Source organism: Bemisia tabaci, chromosome 6, assembly GCF_918797505.1.
Source record: "Bemisia tabaci chromosome 6, PGI_BMITA_v3".
NCBI classification, from domain to species: domain Eukaryota; kingdom Metazoa; phylum Arthropoda; class Insecta; order Hemiptera; family Aleyrodidae; genus Bemisia; species Bemisia tabaci.
In genome coordinates, this window is record NC_092798.1 from 47546785 (window position 1) to 47574620 (window position 27836).

The 27836-nt window shown below is 37.8% G+C and overlaps 1 protein-coding gene across 1 annotated transcript in view; it reads right to left on the reverse strand.

Annotated features, from left to right (window-relative positions):
• CngA (Cyclic nucleotide-gated ion channel subunit A) overlaps nucleotides 1–15910 on the reverse strand; it is a 349197-nt gene extending 333287 nt beyond the window's left edge. Inside the window, exons 1-2 of the mRNA XM_072301734.1 lie at nucleotides 15680–15910; nucleotides 6492–6887 (exon numbers count right to left, since the gene is read on the reverse strand). The gene's annotated coding sequence lies outside the window, so the exon portion shown is untranslated. The remainder of the gene's footprint in view (nucleotides 1–6491; nucleotides 6888–15679) is intronic.
• Nucleotides 15911–27836: the final 11926 nt, after the last annotated feature.

Sequence of the window (27836 nt, forward strand, 5' to 3'; positions counted from 1 at the left end):
CGTTTTTTTTAACGGTTTTTCATGATTGGTTCCATCTTTTTCCTATTGCCAATTTTTCCTCATTAAGTCAATAACCTCCAAGTTTTTTTTCTCATTTCCGATCAGAACTTTTACGCTGTTTCTTTTCAATGTGTATAAATATGTTTATTATTAATTTCCATTTTCATTTCATCCTTTTTCTTCTGATTTATTTTTTTTAATTTAAAAATTGAACTTTTCAGTTATGATTTTGTTAAAATAATAATAATTTTTACTAATTTTAATTTTAAATTTAACAGTTGTTATGAGTGAAATTTTCAATGACCGAGGCGGTCGTCCTCCAAAACGTGGTCGCGTTTTTCAGAATTCTTCCCATGTTCGTTTAGTGAAGCAAGAACTTAACTCTGTTATTAGTATAGAAAATCAAAGTTTCATTTCTTCATTTCGGAAGTATAAAATTGATGATCAGAACTTTGATGAAAATTTTGTTACCAAATTTTCAGTCGGTTCAATGAATATAATTTGTCATCATTGTGATGCTCGCCATTTTCAGGGTGAAATGTCCAATGGTCATTTTAATAACTGCTGCCAAAATGGCTTAATTTCTTTACTGAGTATTCGGACAAATACCGATTTGAAATCATTATTTTTATATTCTCCAAATTTCATAAAGCATATCAGAAATTATAATAGTGCTGTTGCTTTTGCCTCTTTCTCTGCAAATCGAATTGATATTCCGGGTGATGGACCTTATTGCTTTAAAGTTCAAGGATCCATATATAGGTAAGTTTATTTAATATTTACCGTTACGTAACGTACTTTTTTCAGTTTCTCAGTCCGTCCCTCCCTCCTTCCCACCCCTTAACGCATCCGGAATGCAGCTGCATTCCGGATGCGGATGCATTTCCGGTTATTCCGTTTTGTTTTTAAACATTTTAAAAATACACAGTTCAGAGAAAATAATAAGACTTAAAATTCTGTTTAATAGTGTTGTTATTATTTTATTACTCATCTCTTTGATCCATCTTTGGATCCATCTTTGATTCATAATGGTCCTCGGAAGCAAAAGGAACGCAATAAACTTACAATGCGTCAATTTGCCTGCCATAGGCTTGCTGTCAGAGAAGAATTTTCTCATGTACACCAAGCAAAGAAACTCTTTCAGCAATATTTAGTTGATACTTATGTTAGAATTGAAAGTGACCGCCTGGACTACGTCCGTCAAAATCAATCAAAATTGCGTGTAGAACACTATAAATGTTTACAGGATTTTGTCGTCAATAAATCACGTCTTTCTAATTCTACTACAGGAAAAGTTGTAATCTTACCGTCTACATTTCAAGGGAGCCCACGCAACCTTGCTCAACGCTATCAGGATGCGATGGCAATGGTTCGAAAAGAAGGAAAACCAGATATATTTTTGACATTTACATGTAATCCCAACTGGCCGGAAATCAAAAACGAACTTAAAAACGGCGAAAAACCATGTGCTCGTCCCGATATCGTTTCACGTGTTTTTCGATGCAAATTGGATGAATTAAAAAATGATATTCTTAAGAAACACGTACTCGGCGTAGTCACCGCTCACGTCTACGTCATTGAGTTCCAAAAAAGAGGCCTTCCGCACTGTCACCTTCTTTTAATTTTAGACAAAAATCATAAATTTAGGGATTCTGCAAGTATTGATAGTTGTGTTAGTGCAGAGTTGCCAGATCATGAAAAATCACCCATTTTATACAACAGAGTTTTATCTCATATGGTTCACGGACCATGTTGCGAACGAAATCCTTCATCACCTTTCATGAAACTCGGAAAATGCTCAAAAAATTATCCGAAATCTTTCTCAGAGACAACCATACAAAATCAAAATGGTTATCCTGTATATCGTAGACGAAATAATGGAGTAACAGCGTGTAAAAGTGCATACCAAGTCGACAACAGAGACATAGTGCCTTTTAATGGTTATTTACTGTTAAAATACGATGCACATATAAATGTCGAAATTTGTTCGAGTATTAGATCAGTAAAATATCTTTTCAAATACATTTATAAGGGTTATGATGCAGCATGTGTAGAGTTCGTGGAGAAAAATAACGATGAAAACAAAATAGATTATGATGAAACAATCGCCTTCACGAATATGAGGTACGTAAGTTCTCACGAATGCATTTGGAGAATACACTCGAATGAGCTCCATGAGCAATCTCATACTAGTATTAGATTAGCTGTGCATGGTCCAGGTCATCAAAACGTTTACTTCAAGGAAGGCAAAGAAGAACGTGCATTAAAATGCAGCGAAAGTAAGAAAACCACCCTAACAGCTTTGTTTGAATTAAACGAAAAAGACACTTACGCTCATATAACTTCCTTTACTACGAGATTCCAGAAAAATATATTTTTGATAATAACAAGTGGGTGAAACGTAAGAACAAATGCAAGAAAGTCATAGGAAGAATGTACGGAGTTTCTCCCAATGATACTGATCGATTTTATTTAAGAATGTTATTGTTGCATGTTAAAGGAGCTAAATCATTCTCAGACTTGCTACAATTCAACGGAACTACGTATAAAACATTTAAAGAAGTAGTTATAGCACGCGGTCTCCTCCAGGACGACACGGAATGGTTTCACTGTTTGCATGAAATGGAAAACTACCACATGCCGAAACAACTTAGAGAAATGTTTGCGTACATCTGTTGCTTTTGCGAGCCCACCTCTCCATTTGATCTCTGGAATACTTTCAAAACGAGCTTAACTGAAGATAAAAAAGGAAAATGTCCACAAAAAGATGAAAACGACGCTTTAGCAGAAATAGAAAATATTTTAATGTCTAATGGTTTCAGTTGCGAAAAATTAGGACTTCCAGTGCCGAAAAAAGGTGGGTTTAAGGTGGGTTACTATAAATAAAATTACAATTTTTGAAAACATGTGTTATATTTATACTCTCAAAAAAATAATTAGACCCGATTCAAAGACAAAACAGAAAATTAAATGAAAATAAATAAAAAAAAAAAAAAAAAAAAAAAAAAAAAAACATGTGAAAGTGAAAAGTGTACAGGAAAAATAAGGGGCTGCGAAGCAGCCCCATAAGCCCCTAGTTGAATCTAACGTACAAATGAACAATTGGAATCACATCTGTTTCAATGTAGACTTGTTTTGGCCTTGTTTTCCTCTCCTAGAGAGCTCGATGAGACTAACATCATGCTGTCCTCACGGGGCGATGCGGGCGAACATGTAGCCGATAGTTTCAGTTGTGTTGTTAACAGGGGGGTTCTGATAAAACTAGCCTGAATTTCAGCGGCAGTCGATTATACCGGTAAGGAGTCCAAATTTATCTCATCAATTTTAGGTGAATACTTCTCATTAAGTGCTTTCACCGCAATATTTGGTGGAGAACTCTAGTAAAAATGACCAAGCAGAACTTGACTTTAATACAATTGGACTGCGCTAGGCAGCTATGCGCTATGCAAAATCGACAACAACGGCTCTCATACTGTTCTCAGTCTTTTTTGAAAGTAAATTAAACACTGTTTGCCGCTATATTAAGTGTCAAAATCGGCCAGGTTTAGCAGAAAGGAACCAATCCACATCAGCTATTGCCAAATTTAAACAAGATTTAAAACTTTTGAAACCGCCCGTTCAGCAATGGAGATGTTGCACGTGTGAGGAATTTGCGATTTGACTGTTGATTCTTATGTAAAAATTCGCGAGAAACACGATGGTGCCACTGGTTTTCTCTGAAATCAACTCCCAAGCTCAAAAAAAGCTCTCAAGTCGAGGCCAAAATGGAGGGGATATTCCACGCTATCCTGAGAGTCTACGTCTGCATCAAGACACTCTCCATGCAAAGATAGGGAGCAAATACTTTAACAGGGCTGCCACTTTCTTTGGGGACTCCAAAACTGAAAACACAGTAACCCTGCTAATGTATTTGCTCCCTATCATTGCATGGAGAGTTTGCCTTGATGTAGAAATGGACACTCAGGATAGCGTGGGATATCCATTCCATTTTGGCTTCATCTTGAGAGCTTTTTTTGAGCTTGGGAGTTGATTTCAGAGAAAACCAGTGGCAGCATCGTGTTTCTCACGAACTTTTACATAAGAATCAACAGTCAAATCGCAAATTCCTCGCACATGCAACATCTCCATTCTCTTGTGGAAAGTGAATTTATTACTTTAAAAACTTATTTGTCAGATCGTACCGAATGTTTATAAGAAATTTTTATTGTCTTTCCGAGAGAGGTCTGATCGTTTCAGTGTGACACCCGATTCTGTCGTAAGCGTTTATCTGTTCCTGTACACTCGTTAAAATGATGTGTAACGCCATTACGCCCTCCCATAATGGCTCGCACGAGATCGTAGCTGTGGCATGAAGAGTTCATTTTCCTGTATTTATTTGTCTGATTTGAAAGATTACGTGAATAAAACACAACAAAGACGCTTGGAAGTTGTAAACCTCTACAAAGATTACATACATGCATAAAGGTACGAGAATATGTAATATTCAAACGTATAATACACTTTCAGACATTACTAGCTACTTCAGCCCACTTCGTTTGCCTTTGCGCCTAGTAACCCCCTATGACTTGCTTCGCCAACGCACGGAAAACTTTCAAGAGCGGATATTAAAAGTTTCGGATTTTTGTATCATCTTGACATGAACAGCTTTCGTTTGTAACAAAAATCAAGGAAATCGACCTGGCGGTTCCTCAAAATTAAGGCTCACGAGGTTTCGACTGTTACAGTTTTATTTATACAGAAAACGTGTATGGTAGGGGGAAGGATGGGAGCTTATCGTTCCTCAACATTTTTTACCCGAAATTTTCTATTATTGGCTGTATTGCGTTATGTCGTAGAGGTGGACTCTCAGGACAGCGTGGGATATCCCCGGCCATTTTGGCCTCAACTTGAGAGCTTATTTTGAGCTTGGGAGTTGATTTCAGAGAAAACCAGTGGCACCATCGTGTTTCCCGTGAACTTTTACACATTAATCGACAGTCAAATCGCAAATTCCCCTCACATGCAACATCTTCATTGAAGGGGGTTTTGGGTGAGGAACTATAACTCCAAAGGAAATTACTAGGAGGCTGATCACTAATTTTGCCACAAAGAGAGCAAACTCGATCTAAAAAACGAATTCGAGGTTTTCGAACTCGCTCGGGAGGAAGTGACAGCTCCAGGACGGGGGGGGGGGGGGCGAGTGGACCCTGGGCCGCAGTCGGCTAAGCCCTCACGAAGGGATTTTTAGCGGGAAGACCCGAGGGCCGATGCGCTGGAGATCCTCCTCGGCCACGGCGAGGCGGCGGCGGCGTAAGCCGGGCAGAGATTCGATCGTCGAATCCATCGCTCGGATAAATAGCGCATAAATCATAACTCCGGATGAATACGTCTCATTTGCATTTATTTTCAGACTCGCTGCTAGGCGTCCCTGCTCCCTCTTAAATAAACAGACTCCCACACGAGAGCATCCCCGACCAATATTATTGTACCTGCATGTGGAAGATCCTCAGCGATAATTCAATACTTTCCCAGTTTTGGGATGGCTCGTTGAATTTTTAGCGCGAATACTAGTAAAGTGGTTTCCAACACTCAAATTAACTGAGTTTGGCTGCATTTTGCAAAATTGAACTAACGATTCCAACCACCCATGAAAGCACATATTTGCATAGGGACACTAATGGCACTTATGATATGTTTTTAAAATAAGCCGGATAATGTAGTTAAAAAGTCAGAAACTATTAATTTTGGCTCATTATTGTTTTTAAATAACTAATGGCTTCCTATGCATATGTGTTTTTGTGGATGAGCTGGGAAGAATATAGTTCTTTATTGTAAGACGTCATGCAAAATGTACTCAATCACCAATTTCATAGATCATTGAAAGTTTATAGAATGTACACCGTGAAATACGGAGTAGACTTCGGTAGGCGTAGTATAGGTAATTTGCTCATCAGAGCGTTCGTGTAACGGTGTCACGTTGAAGGCGCTATGTCGGACACGCGCGGGTGTTTCTTTTTGCCCGCGATGGTTCGAATTCGCGGCTTCTGATAATTAAACAAATGGAAAGTTCTCCCTTTTTACTGACATCTCTAAAATGGTTCGCCGGGTCTAAATGGTGAGCCAATGCGCATTTTTTTCTTCTTTTTTTTGTTAAGGTTATACTTCGACCGGGCTATTTTTTTTGTAAAAGTTTCTTGATCTCGGATACTTTTCGGTTCAAATTAACTCCAACCACGCTGGATTATTGGGCGCACGGAAAATTTGTGTTTTACTGGTGAACTCGCACACTGTAGAGCTTTCTGCACCGTTGTTGTATTATTAATTTATTGTAGAAACAATATATGTATCAAAAGTTTCCCTATGCAAATAAGTAATTTATGAATGAGCTGCGAATAGTAGGTCCATATTGCAAAAGGTGATCCAAATTGTAGAGTTATTCCAATGTCATATGTGTAAGTGTATGGTAAGAAGATCAAAGATAACAAAGAAGGAAAGAGGATATGTATCCTTACCTCAGTTCTGATCTCCCAGTCAGCTTATTAAAAGCAGTAGACGCTTTTGACGAAATATCATCGGGAGTTATTCCAATAGAGACGGCAAACATGTGATATTCGATCCGCGACGAAGGTAAACACAATCACATCACTTTATTTTACTCCGCACTTTTCATGACAGTTCACAAGATTACTAAGTCGAAATTCAATTTGATTGTCGAATCACCGGTTTAAGTTCCAATCCGAATATCCTTCCCGCAGGATAACGCGAACTTTGAGGACGATTTTCGATGAGTTCACTCCACTTGCGATCTTTCTTAGAGGATTTTAACGGAGGTTTTTCACGGAAGAAAATCCTATGATTAGCAGCATAATCACGTGTGACTGTTCCTCAGTGGCTGGACGTTAAATTGACTGAAATTCAAAAATAGGAAAGATGTCAAATTAAAGGAATCTACTTGGGCTCATTATGTGAATTTAATTGGTAAAAACTACAAGTTAAAAGAAAGCCGAGACATTTTGACTACATCGTACCAGCTAAAATTGAATCGCTAATTCGGGAAAAAGGAACAAATTCATTAGATGCAAGACACGACGTTGCTCTTTATCATTTAGCAACTAGGCGTTTTCAGTTTACTTTATTAAAACTCAGAGAAAGAACAGTCTATTCGACGAAGTGATCTACAAATCGGCGTTTCCTAGACGAAAGGAAGCACCAAATTTTCCAAAAATACGAAGATGTCACTCACAAATTGACTTTTGCTACACGAAAAATTCAGCAAAATTTTCAGCAGAAAATCAGGAGCTCGGCCCTTAAGCGCCTTCATTTTCTGGGATACTTCACGCTTTGTGGCGGAGTTAGTTTAGTTGCCTATCCGATGCAAACTCAATTAAGGTCTCTAAATATACTGCAAGCTTCCCTGAGTGTGCCTGTTACAGTCAGGTTTTTATATAGAGGAAAGAGTTTCTATTCATATTATATGATAAATAATCAGTGGTCTAATACTGTTCTTTTTTCCTGAATTATATATGCTTTTCTAATTGCTTACTGGTGACTAGCAAAAAACCGGCAATTTTTAATTGCTTGAGACGGACGTAAAACGCTCTTTTAACTGGGAAACAATGACATGTGTTCTTCGAATAAAGTGTTGACAATATCACAACCGATACATATCGACGGTGAAACTACCAAACCACGTATCTCGTTTGCGGTGTTTAAAAATCTACGATCACATTTTATTTTTTTGAAGTAAACCAAATCAATATCATTCCTTGAAATTTTCACGGAATTTTCTCTGCACAAAGAAGAAAAATCACAGAAATTTTCAAGACTGGATGTTAAGTAGTTTTTCATTTAAAAAATAAAGTATGACAGGAAGTCTGCGACGTCGCAAACCGAGATACGTGGTTTGGTAGTTTCACCGTCGATATTCTGAAATGCATTGTCTTTTTCATGAACTGAGTCATTCAGTCAAGACCCAAATCCTTCCAATTGAAAACAATATTAGACACTTTCATGATAAAATCATGACAAACTCAAATACAAAATTTAAGGGTCTGCAAAATTAATGAAATGAGTGGTAAAATGTATTTTTTTCTGATAATCAGATGAGCAATTATTCTAGGTGAAGCCTCCTGATATTTTCAAATTGCATCGACTTATGAATGAAATTAAAGTGTAGCTATTCAACGTTCTCCGGAGAATATACAGCAGAATTTCCGGTCTGCATTACGAAAACGGTAAATGGTAATTTCGGATATAATAGGCAGAGTGCTTCATCTACCAAGATATCTAAATGATTGAAATCTGCATTGGTTTTTATGACTAATAAGTTAAACGAAGGTGGATTATACTCGACAGAGCTAATCTTAGTTTCCCTCATTAAGCTGTTTAGGCACCCTTCCTACGAGTTGAAATATTTGTGAAGCTTGAATTATTTTGAAGTGGCAAGTTGCTGCTTCAGTTTTTGTACGTGATGAAATGGCCGGATAGCTAATTCAAATGAACAAATGAGGAAAGCATCGTAAGATTAAACGCGAGGGCACAAAGCCATTACAGTATTGATATTGTTGCGAATATTTCCCCATCAAGTATAAAAAGTAAGGAGACGAAGCATTGAAATATAATTTGACACCTTGCTGAATGAAGTTCTAATTTTTGCAGAAAATAGTGGTTAGGCATTAAGGAGCCAAATTTTGTTATGATTGAACCGCGTTAAGCATAAAGGAACCAAATCACATCAGCCATTGCCTAATTGAATTGGGCAATGTAATTTTTTACAAGAATATTGTTGCGCAGAATTTTGTGCAATTTTCAGTGAATTTTTTTGCATAATACGAAGCAAATTCCTCATCATTTTCAAAGAGATTCAAACACACGTTCTCTCGTAAAAAATTAAATTGCTCAGTAAAATTTAGCAACGGCTAATGGTTTGTTTCCTTTCTGCTTAACGCAATTACATTCAAACCGTCAAAATTTCTATCGTTCCAGATGGTTAAATGGACCGCGTTAAACAGAAAGGAACCAAGCCACATCAGCTATTGTCAAAATCAGGCAATTTAATTTTTTACATGATAAAGGTCGTGCGGATTTTTGTACAAATTTCAGTGAATTTTCTTCATAAAACAAAGCAACTTCCTTAAAATTTTCAATGGAATCCGCACAGAAGTTCTCTCGTAAAAAATAAAATTTCCCCGTTATAAGTTTAGCAATAGCTGATGTGGCTTGGTTCCTTTCTGTTTAACGCGGTCCAAATGTAAATAATACTGCTTTCTCATTATTTTTCTTGTTGATCATCTTTGTCGTAAGTGAGGAAAATTGCCAAGATTGATGTTCTAGAATCACGCTTTGATAGTTCCATGAAAATTGCGTTTGTCAGTATGAGATGCACGTGTGCTTACAGCTTTATGAACCTGCAACAGTGTCCATTAGGAAAATTCTCATAACTCACGATAACAAAGTTCCTTGTGCCCTGTGGCTTGGTTCCTTTCTGCTTAACGCAATCAAATTCAAGTCGTCAAAATTTCTATCCTTCCGGATGATTAAATGTGAATAATGCTGCTTTCTCATTATTTTTCGTAAGTGAGGAAAATTTCCAAGCTTGATTTTTTATAGAATCGTGCTTTGATAGTTTCATGAAAGTTGCATTTGTCAATATGAGCTACTCGTGTGCTTACAGCTTTATGAGCTGGCAACAGTGTCCATTAGGAAAATTCTCATAACTCACGTTATCAAAGTTCCTTGTGCCCGGCCGGCACGGCGGGCCCTTTGCTTCGGAAGCATTAACAACTACTGGATCATGAAAATGGGTTGTAAATTTCTTATAATCATCAGCACCGAGTTATCTTCGCTCCAGAGTTCATGTGCTTGGTCTATTTCGATTAGAGTGTGAAGCTCTCAGCACCATCACGGCCGTTCCAAGGAAGAACGCCGTATGAACATTTGATAGTCACCGAATTTCCTCCTCAAAAATGTTTTATTTTGGAGGAAAGTTATGAATATTTTTCCTAGTGATTCTCAGGAACTTTAGGTAGAAGTGCGGGGAAAAAATCATCTGAGATATGGAATGAAAAAAAAATTCATAAGTCCATCAGGAAATCATGTTACATTAAAGTTAATTTGGCAACGCCTGAACGTTCATACGGGGTGCTTCCTTAGAACGACAGAACAGTGAAACGTTAAGGAATCATCAAGCTCTGAGACCATCTCTTTTTTTTGTAAATTTTCCGGTACGAATTTTAGGAAAAGCTATCTCAGCTTTAGTCTACCGATTAAAAAGGAAAACGGTGCGATATAATTTTGACGTTGCTAAATTGTTCTGATTAAATACGACTTTTATGTGGTACTCGTGATTTTTTCTTTGAATTGATTTGAGGCCTTTACTCGTAAAATCGGGTTTATTTGGCAATTTCAAGGAAAATAGTATATCGTTAATTTTTTTGATAATAAATCATTATCCTCAGCATTGCAGATCACCAAGCACTGAAGGCAAATTCGTTTAAATAGGGAAAATGGCTTCGCAGTTAGCATTTTACTACGTGTAAATATTGAATCGTGATAAGATCAAGACAAAGAAACTTGCTGGCACGAAAATGGATACCAATCTATGTGGCTGTGGAGCATAAAGCTATTCGCATTTGTATTTGCATTGCTTCGAGCATTTTCGTACGAACAAATTTTTATGTCGTGATTTCATCACGATTCAAAATTGTTTCGGCGCCGTAAGCCTAATTCTCTCTGGATGGGTAAATTAACAAAAATTAAATAAAATAATTACCAATATAGAACGTAATTTTGGATGGTTGACAGAAATATACGAAAAGAATAAGGTGAAAAGGGGATGTTTTGATATTTATCCTGTATGTATGTAACACATGATGCTTTGATTTAAGAAAATTAAAAGTTACTATCTCATGTTGCACTCTTGAACTGCTCGCTATAGACTCAAAGTATGGAGAGCACTGAGTCTAGGCTCTGTAGGTGCTGTATTCGGATCAGCCGCGAGGGGGAAACTACCGTACATGAACCACAAAGAAAGAGTCAAAGAGAATAAAATCTATTCAATTCTTCGAGTTTCCAATTATATCCATTTTCAGGGATAGCACTGCAATTAAACTCAAAACCTCCGAAATTCTAATGAAGAATGCAGGTTTTCTCCCCAAGTTCATCATGTTTTATATTGAAATGCCGTCTGTGTAGTATGTTCATGATCCAGAAAATCATGAGCAGAAAGTGCGATTCATAATGAATTGTGGAGATTTTATAACATTAAATGAAAGACTATTTTAATTATTTGAAAGTCACATTGCTCTGCTAATAATTGTAACTTAACATCGGTGAAAAATTACCTGACTAAAAAGTATGACGCTTGCAGAGGAATAGCAATGAAGCTTAGAGGAGCTTGTTTAGCTTAATCTATGTTTTTACGGTAATCTAATCACATCTCCCGTAAAAGTTACAGGTTAAATTGTGTATGTGAAGCTGTTTTTTTTTCAAATTTACATGAGGCCAAAATTAAAATTTAGCTGCATGCGCAAATATACCGATTTTTTCATTGAGCTCGCAGAAAAAAATAATGTAACTGCACTTAAAATCAGTCCGTTTACCATCATTTTCCCTGTGTTAAACGCTCTTTAACAAATTAGGTTTTGGCGTGAAAGAACGAGAAAAATCGGTAAATGAAATTATTATGGTTAGAAGCGTTCAAGAGAAGAAAAAATAATTTCAACGCTCCCTGGTTTTTATTTAGTATCCCCTAGCCGTCTTGGAGAGGAGAGGGGCTTTAAGACGAAAGTTTCCCCCGTTTTGAAATAAAGCGAAACGCGAGGAAAGAAAAACGAGGAAAGTTGCTCATGAAGGCGAAGTAATTATTCTTTGTCGCGAACTCGCAAAAAATAATTTCATTGAAGAAACTGGAGCAACAAAGGGTATTCCTACGGAGGGAACGCTTAATGAATTATATCTTTTTCTACGTGTATATTGTCTCAAGTGCGTTGCAAGTACCTATTGAAATGCCTACGCAAACATCTCGGGTTAAAACTCGCACTGTAAGGTGTCGATGGTCGATATCTCGCGGTAGATAGTGAGAAAGAAGCAGGGGAATACTACGTAAGTAACGATGTAACATAATGAAACCCTGATCTGCCTCTTTGTCACCTTGCCACCCTCATTGCTAATTCCCTAAACGGGCTCTCATCATTTAATTACTTGGATCAAGGTCCTGTAACATCATGGAAAAAAATTAGATGCAATCATTTGCTCCAACAAACCTTTCTAATTTGAGATAAACGTCCTGATACGCGGTAGGTTTAGTACGCTGTATGAACTCACCTGAAATTTCCAAAACATACTCCTTCCCTTATATATAATAACTAGGACAATTCTAAGAAGATATTAAGTCTCAGCTCGGAACCTAATACACGGTTAAACTCCCTTATTTAGTAAAAGTAGAGTAGACGTTCGTGCATATATGCATTTATCGATTCACTATGATTTTGTTCCTCTTTAAATCGCTTTAGACTCAATTATTCACGGAAAAGGTTTTTTGCGGTTTTGAGGGCTCACTGTTAAAAGCTCTAAGATTAAAGCTATAAGAAAACCAGTTCGTTATTGCGAAATTGCTCCTTCTCTGCGCAACTTGTTCTAATTTGTTCTATTCGTGAACATTTAGAATGGGCCTGTTGCAAACTTTTGCTAGAGCAAAAATAAGAGTTGTTTCTTGTAGATAATGCCTCAAAAATCACGATGAGCGCATCGGCAAAATCTGAAATGCACCCATAACTTCACAATCTGCGAAAGAAATTTGCGTTTTTTTAAGCTTCCCGCTTCAAAAACGATACTACGGCACAGGTGAACATTTTGTTAGAGGAGTCGCTCCATCGTCGGCGATATTCATCATGGCCGACACTTGCGCGCAGTTCCGCGCGTAATTCGAGGAGAGTTCAAGGTCAACCAATTCGGGCGTGGAAAATATGAACGTTAACACACCGATTGTTATCTGGTCTAATCCAGTTCAGGTGTTATCTCGTCCCTTCAAACGTGTTTTGGCGGATTGGCGTCGGCCATGATGATTATTGCCGACGACGGAACGACTCCTCTTACAAAATGTTCACCTGTGCCGTAGTATCGTTTTTGAAGCGGGAAGCTCAAAAAACCGCAAATTTCTTACGCAGACTGTGAAGTTATGAGTGCATTTCAAACTTTGCCGATGCGCTCATCGTGATTTTTGAGGCATTATCTATAAGAAACAACTCTTATTTTTGCTCTAGCAAAAGTTTGCAACAGGCCCATTATGTAAAAACATTATTATTTTTTCTAAAGCCCTAGAGATCTTATTGTTGGTCATCAAAGAATTGAGGGCTTTGTGCTCATTGTCTGATCAGTTTCAATTCAAGGAAAGCCTACAATAATAAGTACCTATATGAATCTCAAAACAAAAAATGTGAAATCGCTCAAAGATTACATGAAATAATTACTGCTATCATTGCTGCGCTACTACCAGTGGTCCTTACCTTAAATGCAGAATAATACTGTGAATGACACTGTGGACCTTCATATATTTTAATCTTTGGATTAGCAGTCAAGATATTTCCACCTCGTTAGTCAAAATAGGTATGTTTCCATTTCATTTCTGGTTTATTTTTATTTGTGGAAAACTTGAGAGAATGAGGTTTTATATTCTATCTACTTTAATAAAATGAATTCCGTTAATTTTATTATATTATATTTCTTCTATTTCAAGATTGTTTTTCATTACAGTTAGTTCACCAGTTTTTGGGGGTGTGATATGATTAAATCATTGTGTTATTCAAAAAATAGTAGGTCAGTGTTCTATAGAATGGCACTGTGTCGCCTGTTTCTCCTCTCACGAAATTAATTCAAACGTACAAAATGACAAAAAAACTGATGTTCATTACATTTTCCTCGCCCGATGACTATGGGTGTTTGATTTACATCCGGGAGGAAACAAGCGATTAGAACATCTCAGCACCTATCTAATGTGATGCCTATCTTCTCATGAATAAAACTGTCAGCGGAGTGATTGTTGAAATTGATAGAGAAAGCGATAGACAAAGAATACATGGGGAGTATGGAGCGACCCTATTGGTTAAAATGGCTGGTACCCATAGACCAAGAAGAAAGTGATGAAGTAACTATAGGGTCGTCAAGGGTTGTCATTAGTTTTAGTCTAATATCAACCTTCTGCGTCCATTGCAACCACCCTCTTCCACCAATAGGATCCGTCCACATCCTTTTTGTCTACTTTGTGTATAAATTTCAACAATCTACCTGCAGTGTGGTTTTTCTTCAAAACCTTTTGAAAACAACCATCTTTTGAAGGGACTTTTTATGAAAGTCAAAAATATCTATTTCAAGGAGTGTCTTGAAATTTTAGCCTATCTTTTACAGCTTGAATGCTAATCCGTAGGTAAAGATGACAGCTACAAGGAGTCAGAATTGTTTGTGAGTTACATGATCTTAAAAACATACTTAACAGTTTAATTTCGATTTGTATTCTTTAGTGTTGATTTTATTCCTGACAAGCTATGATCTGGATTGTCCCAAAAATCATCCGTCTCATTATTTGGAGCATTGACTTGAGGAAAAAATACCTACATCATTTTCAAAAAGCAAACGTAACAATCACTTTTGTATTAGAGCAAAGTTTTCCTTTAAAACAGCCTGGATTAGTACATTCCGTTTAGCTTCAAAAAAAATTCAACTACATTCGGCAAGTTGTTGATAGTTCTGAACGAAAAATCATTCTAATTAAACATGCATTTAGTTTAACTAAAAGCATATTAAACTCATTATTTTCCACGACCACAAAAAAAAGAAGGAGGAAAGAAAAAAATCGATTCACCAATGTATAGATGATTCATTTCATCAGAAATTGGTTTACTAATTTTAGGAATGTTAAAAATCAGCGTTAACTTTGCATTTGCAACTGATTCAAATAGACCGCGTATAGCAGAAAAGAACCAAGCCACATCAGCTATTGCCAAATTTGACTTTGCAATTTAATTTTTCAAGAGCAAAAGTTCGTGCGGATTTCTTTGAAAATTTAAAGGAATTTGCTTCGTGCTGTACAGAAAATCCACTGAAATTTGCACGAAATATCCGCACATTCGTTTTCGTGTTAAAAATCAAACTGCTCAGTTAAAATTGGCAATAACTGATGTGGCTGAGATCCTTTTTGCTTAACGCGATCCAGATACACTGAAAAAAAAATATTGTTAGAATGTATCATTCCTTCTGTAATCCACACAGCGTCAATTCAGAGTCAATTCTGCCGAAAGAAAGGTAAACGTTACTATATACTGGTAAAGGTAACCATCCCTCTGACAGAATCGACTTAAGATTGGTAGAATTTACCATTCCTTCATGCTGTGTGAAATACAGCGTGAAGGAATGGTAAATTCTACCAATCTTTTTCCAGTGCATGTCAGCTATTGCCAAATTTGACCGGGCAATTTAATTTTTCACGAGCAAAAGCTCGTGTGGACTCCTTTGACAATTTTAAAGAATTTGCTTCGCACTATGCAGAAACTTCACTGAAATGCAGAAAAATCTGCATATTCGTTTTAATGTTAAAAATCAAATCGCTCAATTAAATTTGGCAATAAGTGATGTGGCTTGGTTCCTTTCTGCTTAACGCGGTCCAGATAGGACTCGTTTTGTGATCCCAGAAAGATTTGACCCTCACCTCTTAAGAATGCTAACGGCGCTACAAGATCCGGAGGGAATATAGGAAGTCCCCACTTATGGATAAATTCGGAGCGTACACATTGAACGGACGAGAAACCGGACGAGCGTCCGGACTACGGACACGAACACGAGCACGGACACGGTTTTCGAGACGGACACGGACACGATTACGGACAGGGCGAATGTCGCGGGCAGAGGCGCGGCGTCGATGCAGCGACAGATCACCAGTTCGACTGGATCTCGATCCGACGGGCATCCTCCTCCGATAGGAACGGGCGCGGCTCCACGCGCATCCTCGCGCCTTCAGCCTCGCCGAGTAGGCAACCCGCCTGGCGTTCGGAATTACGCTCTCGCCAGGAGAAAAGGAGCGACCGAATTATCACGATGGGGCCGTTGCACAATTGTTTAAGTACATTTCGGGAAGGATGAATGTAATGATAGAAACATTTATCCATTTTTTTACTGCATTAAACTTAATTATGAAAAATTACGCAATTTTCATCTCGGTATCGCCGAAACCACGTCATTTTATCAGCGATTTTGAAAATAAAAAGAAAAAAAGTTATTAATTGCAACATGCATTACTGCCATCTACAGCAAAAACGCCGTAACTCCACTCTCACTTGTTTCCTTTTTTCAGCACGCTTTGCTCTATTGAAAGAAAATTCAATTGCCTCGAGTCTTTATTTTTTCATTTTTAGTTCCCAATGGTGCGGTGGAGTTGTATTGAAAAAATTAAGGATGAAGATTTGATAGGTTTTTTGTATAACTGCATTTTGTAACAAAAATTGAAAAAGTGTTGAATGAAGATACGGCGTTTTTAAGGGGATAAGTTTTTTTGTGTGAAATTGTTCTTTTACCTATTTAATTTTTAATAATTTAAGATTGTGAACGAAATAACACTTTCAGATCACATACGTGTATGATTAATTATGGAAACAATTGAAAAATGAGATTATAATATATACTTCTTATGACAATGATGACAATAGATTTGAGAGGGGAAAAAACTGGCAGGAAAAGTTACAATAAGAATCTTTAAAATCATTACCACCGTACTAATGGCTTTGCACCGATCAACACCATTTCAACCGACAAATTATTAGAAAACCGGCGTCGATTCTATCGATTCACGAGTTTTTCGATCGATTCATTTCAATCGAATCCATACCCTCCGCATAGTCGAATTCATACCCTACGCCTCAAAGGGGTTCATTGATCAAATGAACTTGGTTTAGAAGCAGCGTGGACACCGTTAGTTTTCTTATGCACCAAAGAGTTTTTACAGATGAGCCAGAAAGTGTAGTTACGGATGACAAAATGTAGTCCAAATGATCACGTCATTACATTGGTTAGCAACGCGGGAACCTACCCGTAAAAATCGATTTACTTTCATGCTTTTATTTAAAATTATTTATAAAAATATTCAAATAAAGGGGAATAAATTATTTGGGTTTTATGTAATGTTTTATCATTTGAAATTACAACAAACTTCAAAATCATAAGTCGAAAAATACTGACGCCACAAGTTTGCGTAATCGCATCGAACACAGTGCGGCCGCCGCGGGGCTGGCGCGCACAGCGCAACACGCATAGTAGCGCCTTACAAGACCGCAGGATACTTCATGCATTGCGCGTACAGCACGATGCGCGCGACGCGTAGTATAGCGCCTTACAAGTCTGCAGGATACTTCAAGCATTGCGCGTATACCACAGAGCGCGCTCAAGTCCTTGAAAATTCGTATTTTCTTCGTGTCGAACCTACGGTAATGTGTGGAAATTGTGTACACCGGGTCACCCCGGTGTTCACAATTTCCACACAATTTCCTAGCCCGGTGCACAGAACACGAGCTTGCAATCCTAGGATCACATGATTAGAGAGATTTTGCAATCCTGTATGTTTTCCGGTGAAATTATAAGTTTCCCCGGCCGTTTTGAGGAGCCAGTTCGCTTCTGATCTTACAATGCAGGGATTCAGATATTCGGGCAATGTTTAATTTTTTTTTTTTGTTAATAAAAATAATAAAAGATATAGAATGAACGAAAATATTTGGTTGAAATTTTCTTTGTTTTGTTTGCAATCAGTTAGGCGCTTCTCATTATTTGCCCGGTTTTTACGATTAATTTAAAGAAAAATATGTATCATCATATGTAAGGCACGCTAAAAAATTATGCAACGATCACCTCAATATCACAGCAGAGACGCAGTTTTTCCGGCGATTTTTTAATATCATAAAAAATGTTGCATTTAATAACACTGGAAAAAAAGTCGCTTGGATCTAGAGTCCAGACTCTTAATAACGTTGGCAAGAAAAAAATACTCTTGATTTAATCTGATTTTTCTTTGAATCGAGGAGCCGAGCCTCTTGATTTAGACTGATTTCTTTTTGATTCAAGCAAAAGGTCCGATTGAATCAAGAGTATTTTTCCTTTTCAATGTATTTAAGAGTCTGGACTCTAGATCCAAGCGACTTTTTTTCTAGTGCACCTCAAAATCGCATAAACGCAATTTTTCTAGCGATTGTGTGGAAACATAAAACATCACGTAATTTTCACCTTAATTTCGCGGAAAATACGCTATTCTGATAGCACGGCAAGGGGAGCATATCATTCACCAACCCTAGTAATTTAAGATAAGCAAAAATCTAATATCTCCTTCCCTTTCGCGTGCTACCACATCACATACCCACTCTGGAGTCGGAAAATTGCGCGCTTGATTTTCGCATTTCACTCCGATTTCTTTAAAAAGCTTGAATTTGTAAGTGTCAATAATATGAGACAGGTGAAGAGCGAACATTTTCCATAACTTTTGCGTGATACCACATCACATACCTAATATAGAGTCGGAATGGTTGCGTGTTTCATTGCAACATTTCAGGATGTGAGTATAATGCCCACAATCATAAGCGCCAATGATATGAGACGAGTGAACGAGTGAAAAGCTATGAATTTCCTTCATATTTGAGTGATACCACATCATATACCTAATCCTCAATTCAAATAGTTGTGCGCTGAATTTCCAAATTACACGATGGAAGTAAAATACCTACATACATAAGCGTCAGTAAATTGGGATAAATGAAAAACTGCTATCTTCCTTCATAATCACGTGTTACCACATCAAATACCCATTTCAGAGTCCTAGTGGTTGCTTACCTTGATTTTAGTGCGAAACGATGCGAGCATTATGCTAACAAGCGTCAGTAATACGTCACAAGTGAAATGTTAAGATTTTCCTTCATTTTTGCGAGATAGCACACACTCACTCCGGAGTTTGACTCGAATAGTTGCGCGCTTGATTCGCTCTTTCAAATGTGCGAGCATAATGGCTGTGCATTCATCATTCATGCAGCGGTTCCGAGAAAAAGTGAGAAAATACGCGATGTATATTATCACCTTGATATCGCTAGAAATGCGCTGTTTTCTAACGAATTCGTTATATTGCAAAATGCATGTTGTATTTTCATGGGAATGAATACTCGATTTTTTAGTAATTTTTAGAAAAGTGAGAAATTACATAATTATCACCTCAATATCGGGGCAACGAAGACATCATATATTTCACTGACAAAATTATATGCTTTTTTAGCACCTAGGATGTCAAAAATGTGTCTGGTAAACCTAAGGTACTGCATTTATTGCCCCCGCAGTTAACTTTACATTCTGGGAATACAAAGTCAACTGCGTGGGCATTTGGGCAATCAAGGCAGCATCCTTGGATCACCAGACACATTTTTGACATCCTAGGTGCTAAAAAAGCATATTATTTTTTTAGTGTTAAACGGTCTGTGTGTCACGGTCTGATTCGTGTATTTGAAATTTCCTCTTCGGACATAAATAAAGCTACATCCTTGTGATCCTAAAGTTAATTCCTTAATTATTCAATGGTTCTGATCGTTGTTAAATGTAAGCAACAGCACGTATTATTATTACATTAGGTCTCTGAATGATCCATGAATTCGAATGGTTTAAATGACGGAACGCTTCGCAAAAATGAATGGCGAAAATAATCCAGCCTCGCGTCACGGCAACGAGCGTCGCATGCTAAACAGCAATATCTTCTGACACGACGTGGAAGGGACGCGACGGAAGTTGAGTAGCCTTTATTCCCGCGTGAAATAGATCGGACACACCGTATCGATGCTCGGTGGAAAGCCAAGGTCCCTCACTCGCCAGTAATTAAAAGATTAAATTCGTCGGAAACGAAAAGGCAGGAATACCAGCGGCGCGGCGTGTTTTACGATGTATCGATTGATCTGCCGTTTACACCCGTGGTAAAGGATCGAAATAAAGGGTGTTCGCGACCAACACCTTATTATTCGATTCTTTACCATAGCTTCAAATGGGTGAATATCGATAATAGATTGTTCGCGCCTCGCGACTAGAATAGCCGAGTACGGAGAAAGTATGCGTCCTACGCAGGCATACCCACGTCATGTCGTCACCTGGAATCATTACGCTAATTGGGTGTCATCTCAGGGACGAGGAACAGGCAGTTGGCGACCGGAATACAACAGATTTTGGTTCCCATGTGGTACAACTTCAGGGCTACCTCTCGAGGTCCGCCGAAGGGCGGGCTATTGAAGGTGATGGACGGATTGGACTTCATTTGAAATTAGAAACTACATACAATATCTGGCTCTTCTGTAAAAACACGTACGTGCAAAGGGAAACGAATGGTCCATACTTTGTCTATTAACTGCACTGGAGAAAAAAAACACATTGGATCTAGAGTCCAGACTCTTAAAAACATCGACAAGAAAAAATGCTCTTGATTCAATCAGATTTAAGCTTAAATCAAGAACCAAGCCTCTTTTGAATTGATTTCCTCTTGATTTAAGAAAAAATCTGATTGATTAAAGATTGTTTTTTCTTGTCAATGTTTTCAACAGTCTGGACTCTAGATATAATTCTAGCTGGAGCGCACTTCAGCTATGCATTCACCACTGCAAAAATTTCAGAGGAAATCGACAAGCCCAGCGTGCATGGAGGCTATTTCTATTTAAATCTTCCGTCACATTCTTACGGCGCAATGAGACAACTATTTGAACTCTCCGGAATGCGTGAGGTATCACGCCGCATTTGAAGGCGTTTTCAAATCAGCCAAGTTCCGATACCCGGATTATTGTTAGAACGACGTGCGACATATCGCATCGAGTAGGTCAATTTTTCAGCTACTTGTCATTTTTGTCGAAGTTTGAGATCGCAATTCTGTTTTCAGGAGACTAAAAATTAACTTTTCAATTTTGACAAACAAATTCAACGTAATAGAGGTGTGGTTTTTTTTTTTTTTTAGAGGAAAAGTATCGTATTCAAGTGCAGTTTCGATACCTATATTGAATGCGATATTTTTCCTCCAAAAAAACCAATCCTTCATTAATGTACGTTGAATTAGTTTATCAAAATTGGTGTGTGAATTTTTTAGTCTCCTTGCAACAGAATTGCGATCTTAAACTTCGAGAAAAATGACTAGTAGCCTCAAAAATAGAACCAATCGATGTGATACATTGCGAGTCGTTCTGACACAAAATACACTGAAAAAAATTGTCCTCTTCACAGGGCTAATCCACTTATTTTGTAACGGTCACAGAAGCTTCCGTTATGAGGACAGAGTACTCTGTTCCCACGACCGAAGTTCTGTTCTCACAACAGAAAAATTCTGTAAGTGTAACAAAAGAGCTGCAAAAGCCGTGTGAACAGAAGGTTCTATCGTCAACACCATCGATTTTTTGAGTATGGCGTCCATCGAATCACCGTAAGGAAGAAAACATTCCCTGTAGAGAATGGAATGATGATTAAAAACAAATATAAGTATTGTAACCTCATTGCGCAACAGAGCAAATAGTTCCCGAATTAATGATGGACGGTCTAGTGAGAGATAATAGAGATGAAATTAATCATATGCAAGAGGCGTTTCGTGATTGACAGGGAATTTTATGATCCCGGCTCATTGATTTAGGAGGTGACCAACTGTCATTAATGAGTTTAATTCCCAACAAGAATGAATGATCGTGAGTAGACTTTGTGTACGCCGAGCGCTGCATCGTAATCGCATTTTGTGAATGGAAATTCGCGACGCTTTGAGGCAGGCGTACCGCGGGATTTTAATGCACCGGAAATTGAGTGCCAGCGAGGAATAAATTTAATCGGCGCTCGGTCCTGGCGCAAAGCCAAAAAATTTATACATCATCTCCTCATTGCATGATTAATAAATATTATGGATTTTACGGAAAACCCGATCATTTATGATTTTTAAAGTTTGAAAAAAGAAGAGAAACGAAATGTATTCCTTTACGTAAAGGAAAGAACGTTTTGTACACTTGAACTTTTTGTACACATGAATCAGAGTTAACGAAAGTAACGTCGACTCGATCATTCATATTGATGGCCAAGCAGCAAAACCACGTATCTTAATCTCCAATACTGCACATTTCCTGTCAGGTTTCATTTTTTATTTTGGAAAACTATAGCCATCGTACATTTTTAAAAAGTCCTTATTTTTTTCCGTCAGCAGAATATTTTCTCTCAATTTCAAGATTTAAAGTTGCCCTGCCTTTCTTCGAAGAAATCAAATATGAGCATAAATTTTGAAATATTGGAATGGAGATATGTTTCGCACTTTGGTTATACATTTATCTACTTCCATAAACTTTGGTAAAGCCAATATAAAATGCTGCTTTTTCCTTCTTTTTTTCTTTCTCTCTCTCTATTCTCTTTAAGAATCGACACTTGGGCAACTTGAAAGACACTCATTTATCAATTTTAAAATTGTATTTATTAATTTGTGAGATTGTAACAAAATACGATCTGACTACGATTTTTGGCGTCATTCTTCACGGCAATTCCGTCCATACGCTTCCAATTTTCAAGCTTTCTTTCCTTTCCCCTCCTGAATCTGAGAGCTGTACAATTTGCATGACCTGCACAGAGGTTTGGTAGGGGTGAGTTCAGTTTGGTAGCGTTTGTTGGCGTCTCCGAGACAGTCGGGGGATAAAGAATAAAAACAAACCAAAAAGAAACTCAAAAATAACGGAAAGAGACTTTCGAATGACTAACCCAAGGCAGCTTCAAAAAAAGTTAATCTTTTTCGGATTGAGATAAGATCCACTAGATTCATTCTTGCATTTGGTCGCAATGATTAAACTAAGACGACAGTTCTTCTTTCTCGCTCTTAAATTGTTTAAACTCATTTGGACCGCGTTAAGCACCAAAGAACCGAGCCATCAGCTATTGCCAAATTTACTTGGGCAATTTCATTTTTTACATGAAAATGGATGTGCGGATATTTGAGGAAGTTTCAGTGAATTTTCTGCATAGCACCAATCAAATCCCTTAAAATTTTCAAAGGAATCCATGCGAACGTACTCGTGTAAAAAAATGAAATTGCTCAATTGAGTCTCAGGAGAATCCACCAAACTCCTACATCCTAACACTCCGCTCGGTAGTGTTCACATTCTATGTCCGTCAAAAGTTCTGGGATTTGGACATTTTTTGTTCCAATTTTTCCCAATCTATGACCGTCAAAAGGTTCGGGTTTCTTTTTTAGGTCCAGTTACACGATCAAATTGAGCCATCAAATTGGGCCTCTCATTGATCGCATACTCACCTCAGGTCTTTTACCACCAATCAGAGCTTCAATTTGATGGCTCAATTTGATCGTGTAACTGGACCATTGGATTTTTCATAAGTTCCGAGAAAGTTCCGGAAAATGCACGAGATTCAGAACACATCCGGAATATCAAAAGTTCCAGGAAAATCTCAAAAGTTCCAAAATTCGGTACTATGTCAGGGGAATGGAAGCGCCGACTCCGCTGTCAACTGTGAAAAATTCGAGTACTCAAATCGATAGAAATTTCTCGAGCACTTATTTTTCATTTTCGTCATAGCCGCCCGTTCCTTTTTTCTCATCAATATTCCGGGTAGATCGCCCGAGATTTCCATTAATCTCACTGCAAACGCGATAATACCTCTTTTCATTAGTATTCCGCGTTCCCGAACTCCGCGATACTCACTGTTGCATGATTTAAGGACGTGCCACGAGAAAGAGAGAGCAACTTAGGTGTTCTGTAGTATTAGAGAAAGAGAACTATTTTCCTTTGTAGGAACTTCAGTTGAAAACACTTTTCATTACGGTGTTTCCCATGTCGCAGGCAATTAGCAATCGCCGGCAATCGCAAGCGGTTCACATGTTGTTTCAATATAACACAATAATGCGCTTCGGTATGATGCAATTTTTAAGGGTTATGGTCTTCAAAAGTATGAGCTTGACTGGGAGCACCTTCATTATTCGTGATACTCTACGCTTTGTCAGGATGTTAGTTTAGTTGCCTAATTCAAGTTCCTAAAAGAGCTTTGGACTAAACTCAAAATTGAAGGGATACGGGTCATATGGCGAGGACACTTTTTTTTGTTCACCCTAGCTGTGTACTATGAACAAGGTACTATGAATTTAATTCTGCAACGTGACCTTAAAATTTGATGCAGACCGAAGATACGGCGAACACGGTACATACGGAGTCCCAGACGGGAGACCACCGTAACACAAGCACACGGTGAGGCTGGGGTGGTTATTTGGCAGACAAATGATTGCTCAGTGCTCAATCTACCCCGGTTCATTCATCTGACTATTTGCTTGATCGCCTCTCTGCATTTTGTTAAACCAATCATTTAATAAAATGCCTCGGCAAGAAGTGATTTACGTAATCTGCGTTCACGCGTTTTTTCGGTACGAGAGTTTTGGTCCACGTGCCAGTTGAGACCCAAAGTTAATTGTCCCACATGTAAATACAAACGACAATTGCTCACGACTTTTGGATGAAAATATATAATGTCTTGGAAGAATGAGGGTTTGCTTGTTTTTTTGTTTTGTCTGTTTGGTCCAACGGAGAATAATATATGGTTGAGAGTTTTGGTAAAAATGGGGGAGCGTCAATTCCATGAGACAAAATTCACTAAAACTCTCTACACCTCTTTGGTGTAACAGAACTTAATTATCTTTCAAGAAATTCCCACCTTGTTATACCTGAACCGGATAAACCTCTATATTTGCCTCAGCTAAAGGCTCTTAGAGTTTTCCTGTTTACGATGTGTATCTTGATTTATTTTGCGAGGAAAGCTCTGTACATTTAAAGGATGCCTGTTTTTCTTAATACGTTCAATTTCGTATAATACTGTGCAACACCTCTGTTGTGAAATAGTTGCTTCAGGCGCCGCCGCAAGCGGGCGGGCGGCCAGCGCGAGACGCGCATTGGCGCCTACAAACCTAAAAGGATACTTCAAGCATTGTGCAATGCGTGAAGTATCCACTTAGGTTTGTAGGCGCCAGTGAGCCTCACGCGCTGGCAGCACGCCGCTCCGCTCTATTGGGCTTTAATATTTATACTCGCATAGTCAGCGTTTGTTAACTCATGATTTTGAAATGTTAGCACACTCTGCATTGATTATTCTCATTTAAATTGATGGGAAAAAGTAGGTATCAATTTATCATAGGATAATAATAATGTAATGTGTGTTTCTTAAATATTGGTGGTTTCGTGTCAAATTTAATGATTTCCAAATCACTTTAATTTTTTCTTCTACATGGAATGTAAGTTGCACACTCCTAGCATCATTGGAATGTTCTTGGTTCCTTTTTGCAAATGCAATCCATATTTGGGGCTTGGAGGACAAAATGCATAAGTGCAGTTTTACTATTTCGAGAATTACGCGTCTGAAGTTTCGAAATTGCATAAATATGGCGGAAAGAAAGTTCCTGATGCTTAAAATTATAATTTGGAAGCGAATTCTTCTCAGTATATGCATTAAGACTAGTTTTACTTGAAATCATTATTATCTCAATTAGTTCAAAAACTGCACGTATGCGCCTTGTCTTCCAAGCCTCTCATATAATACCTGGGTTCAGTAATAATTTCAGAGAAAAGTTGGATAGCTTCACGCATCCTCGGGCGTTAGGTTTTACCCACATAAAGCTATAAACAGTGAAAAGGCAGGTAAGGAAATTATTCTTTTGATGCTCCGTGTGTGCGCAAACTATACTGCCATGCCCTTGAAATAGCTATTTTTAATCTATCTTCAATCATTCTAGTGACTGATAATAATTCTGATTTGCAATGTGTTCGTCCTGGCAATTAAGCGTTAATCAATAGCCTAGTATCATGCTTAAGTTGAGCGAGGATAGTGCGAGGAGAATATTGATGTCCCCCGAATTTATAGTCAATTTGTCATGTCTTGAAATGGTCGAATAAATTTTAAGAGGTTAGGATGTTTTTAAGAGGATTCGAATATCAGGATATACCATATTAATCGATTTTTATCATAAATCCAAACGGAGATTTGTCGATGATTTGCGATATGATGCTGCGAGTTGTGCTTTGCGATAAATTGATCGATCGGTCTTTTAAACCTATAAAAAAGAATCGATCATCGGCGTATACCTTAAAAATCGATTTTTTTTTCGTAGAATCAAATGGAAAAATATCAATTGTTGATTACTCGCTTCGCCACGACAATAGAGGATCGCACGAGACGTGCGAGTTGCAACCATTAGAATTGCAGGCGCTCTGTTAGGACAGTATTCATGTGAATCTGTCATGATAGCGCTGCTCTGTTTTTACATCAAACTGCCACATGCAATCATCTGCAAGAAGAACGATTTTATAATTAGACTACGCTCTGCAATAAGGAAGTCACTACCTCTGGCTCATTTGAAATGTGCAATTAGTTTTCCATGTGCAGAGAAGGTGCTTTTATGACTAAACCCAGAAGTAGTAGTTCCTCCGAATTGCAAGATGTAGTCCAATATCCCATCGCCCGTTGCTTTATCATCCAATACTGTAACTTAACTTTGAAATTTCCTTAAAAGCTCGCAAAATGAGAGAGAGACTATGATTATTGATTAACTAAATGGATTGAATTTTGTAAAAAGGAGCCGAGAGCATTGCAATGTTGCTATGATTGTGCAACTTACATTTTTCGCAATAAAATTACTGAAAAAAAATTATAAAGGTAATTTTCGTCTTGAATTTATAGTTAATTGGGAGTAAAGATAAAACTTGTTTAGATGATCAGTTCATATTTGCAAGGTAAAAAAGAGGCGCGAAATCTTACAATTAGCAACAATGGAATGCTCTTGGTTCTGTCTTGCAAAATGAAATCCAAATATCCTTCAAACAGTTGTAGAGATGTAAGCAATCGTTGTCTCAGGCTGCAATTGAGCACAAAGTTGAATCTTGAAATTTGGTAACTTTTTGTTTCCTCCATTGAATTGCATTCTAAAAAACGGATATTAGATGAACCTTAATGTGAACCCCTACCATGTTCATCGATTTTGTTACATACATTTTTATGGACTGGATTCAGCATTACCAACAATGGACCACTAGAAAGGGCGCAAAATTCGTCGCTTCTCTGATCTTTTCCTTCTTTTCGGTTTTACTTTCCACGTGAACCCTGCTGCACATATAAATCCATGCATTCTAGGTCTCATGCGGAAATTAAGATACTCCCTTAAGTCAGAGTTTGTAGTATGTGCGACGATTCACACTTCCCGCTCAGAAAAAAACTGAAGTCTATTCGAGCCATATCGAGCACTAAACTAATTTTCATATTCTTTTCGATGGAGGAAATTTCCTATTTTCGGATTTTTTTCTTTTTTCATTTTTTTTTTTGCAAGATTAGGGATGCATCATATCAAAAGAGGAAAAGAATGCGTGTGATACGATGTTTCGTTTACTCATTTGCCCAGCGCATAATTTTTTTTTTAATGACTGATATCTGACCCAACGTTGGAATAAGCACCCTATGATGGACCCACGTTTGATGGAAGAATTTTCCTACATTCGGATTTTTTTTTTTTTGCTTCTAACAGAATAGAGGTACCTGAGGAGGAGGAGGAGGAAGAGGAGGAGGAGGAGGAGGAGGAGGAGGAGGAGGAGGAGGAGGAGAAGGAGGAGGAGGAGGAGGATAAGTGTTACGCAATATTCCACTCATTTGCGGCAAATGATTTGCCCAACGCAGAAGTTCTTTCAAACGACTGATCTCAACTATTTTCGTCGAGGAAGAGGTTTTGATTTTCTATTTATAATGTAAACAAGTAGAATTAATATCTTAGGTACTTATGAGTAAAGTTTGAAAGCTTCGATATTTTCAACAAGTTT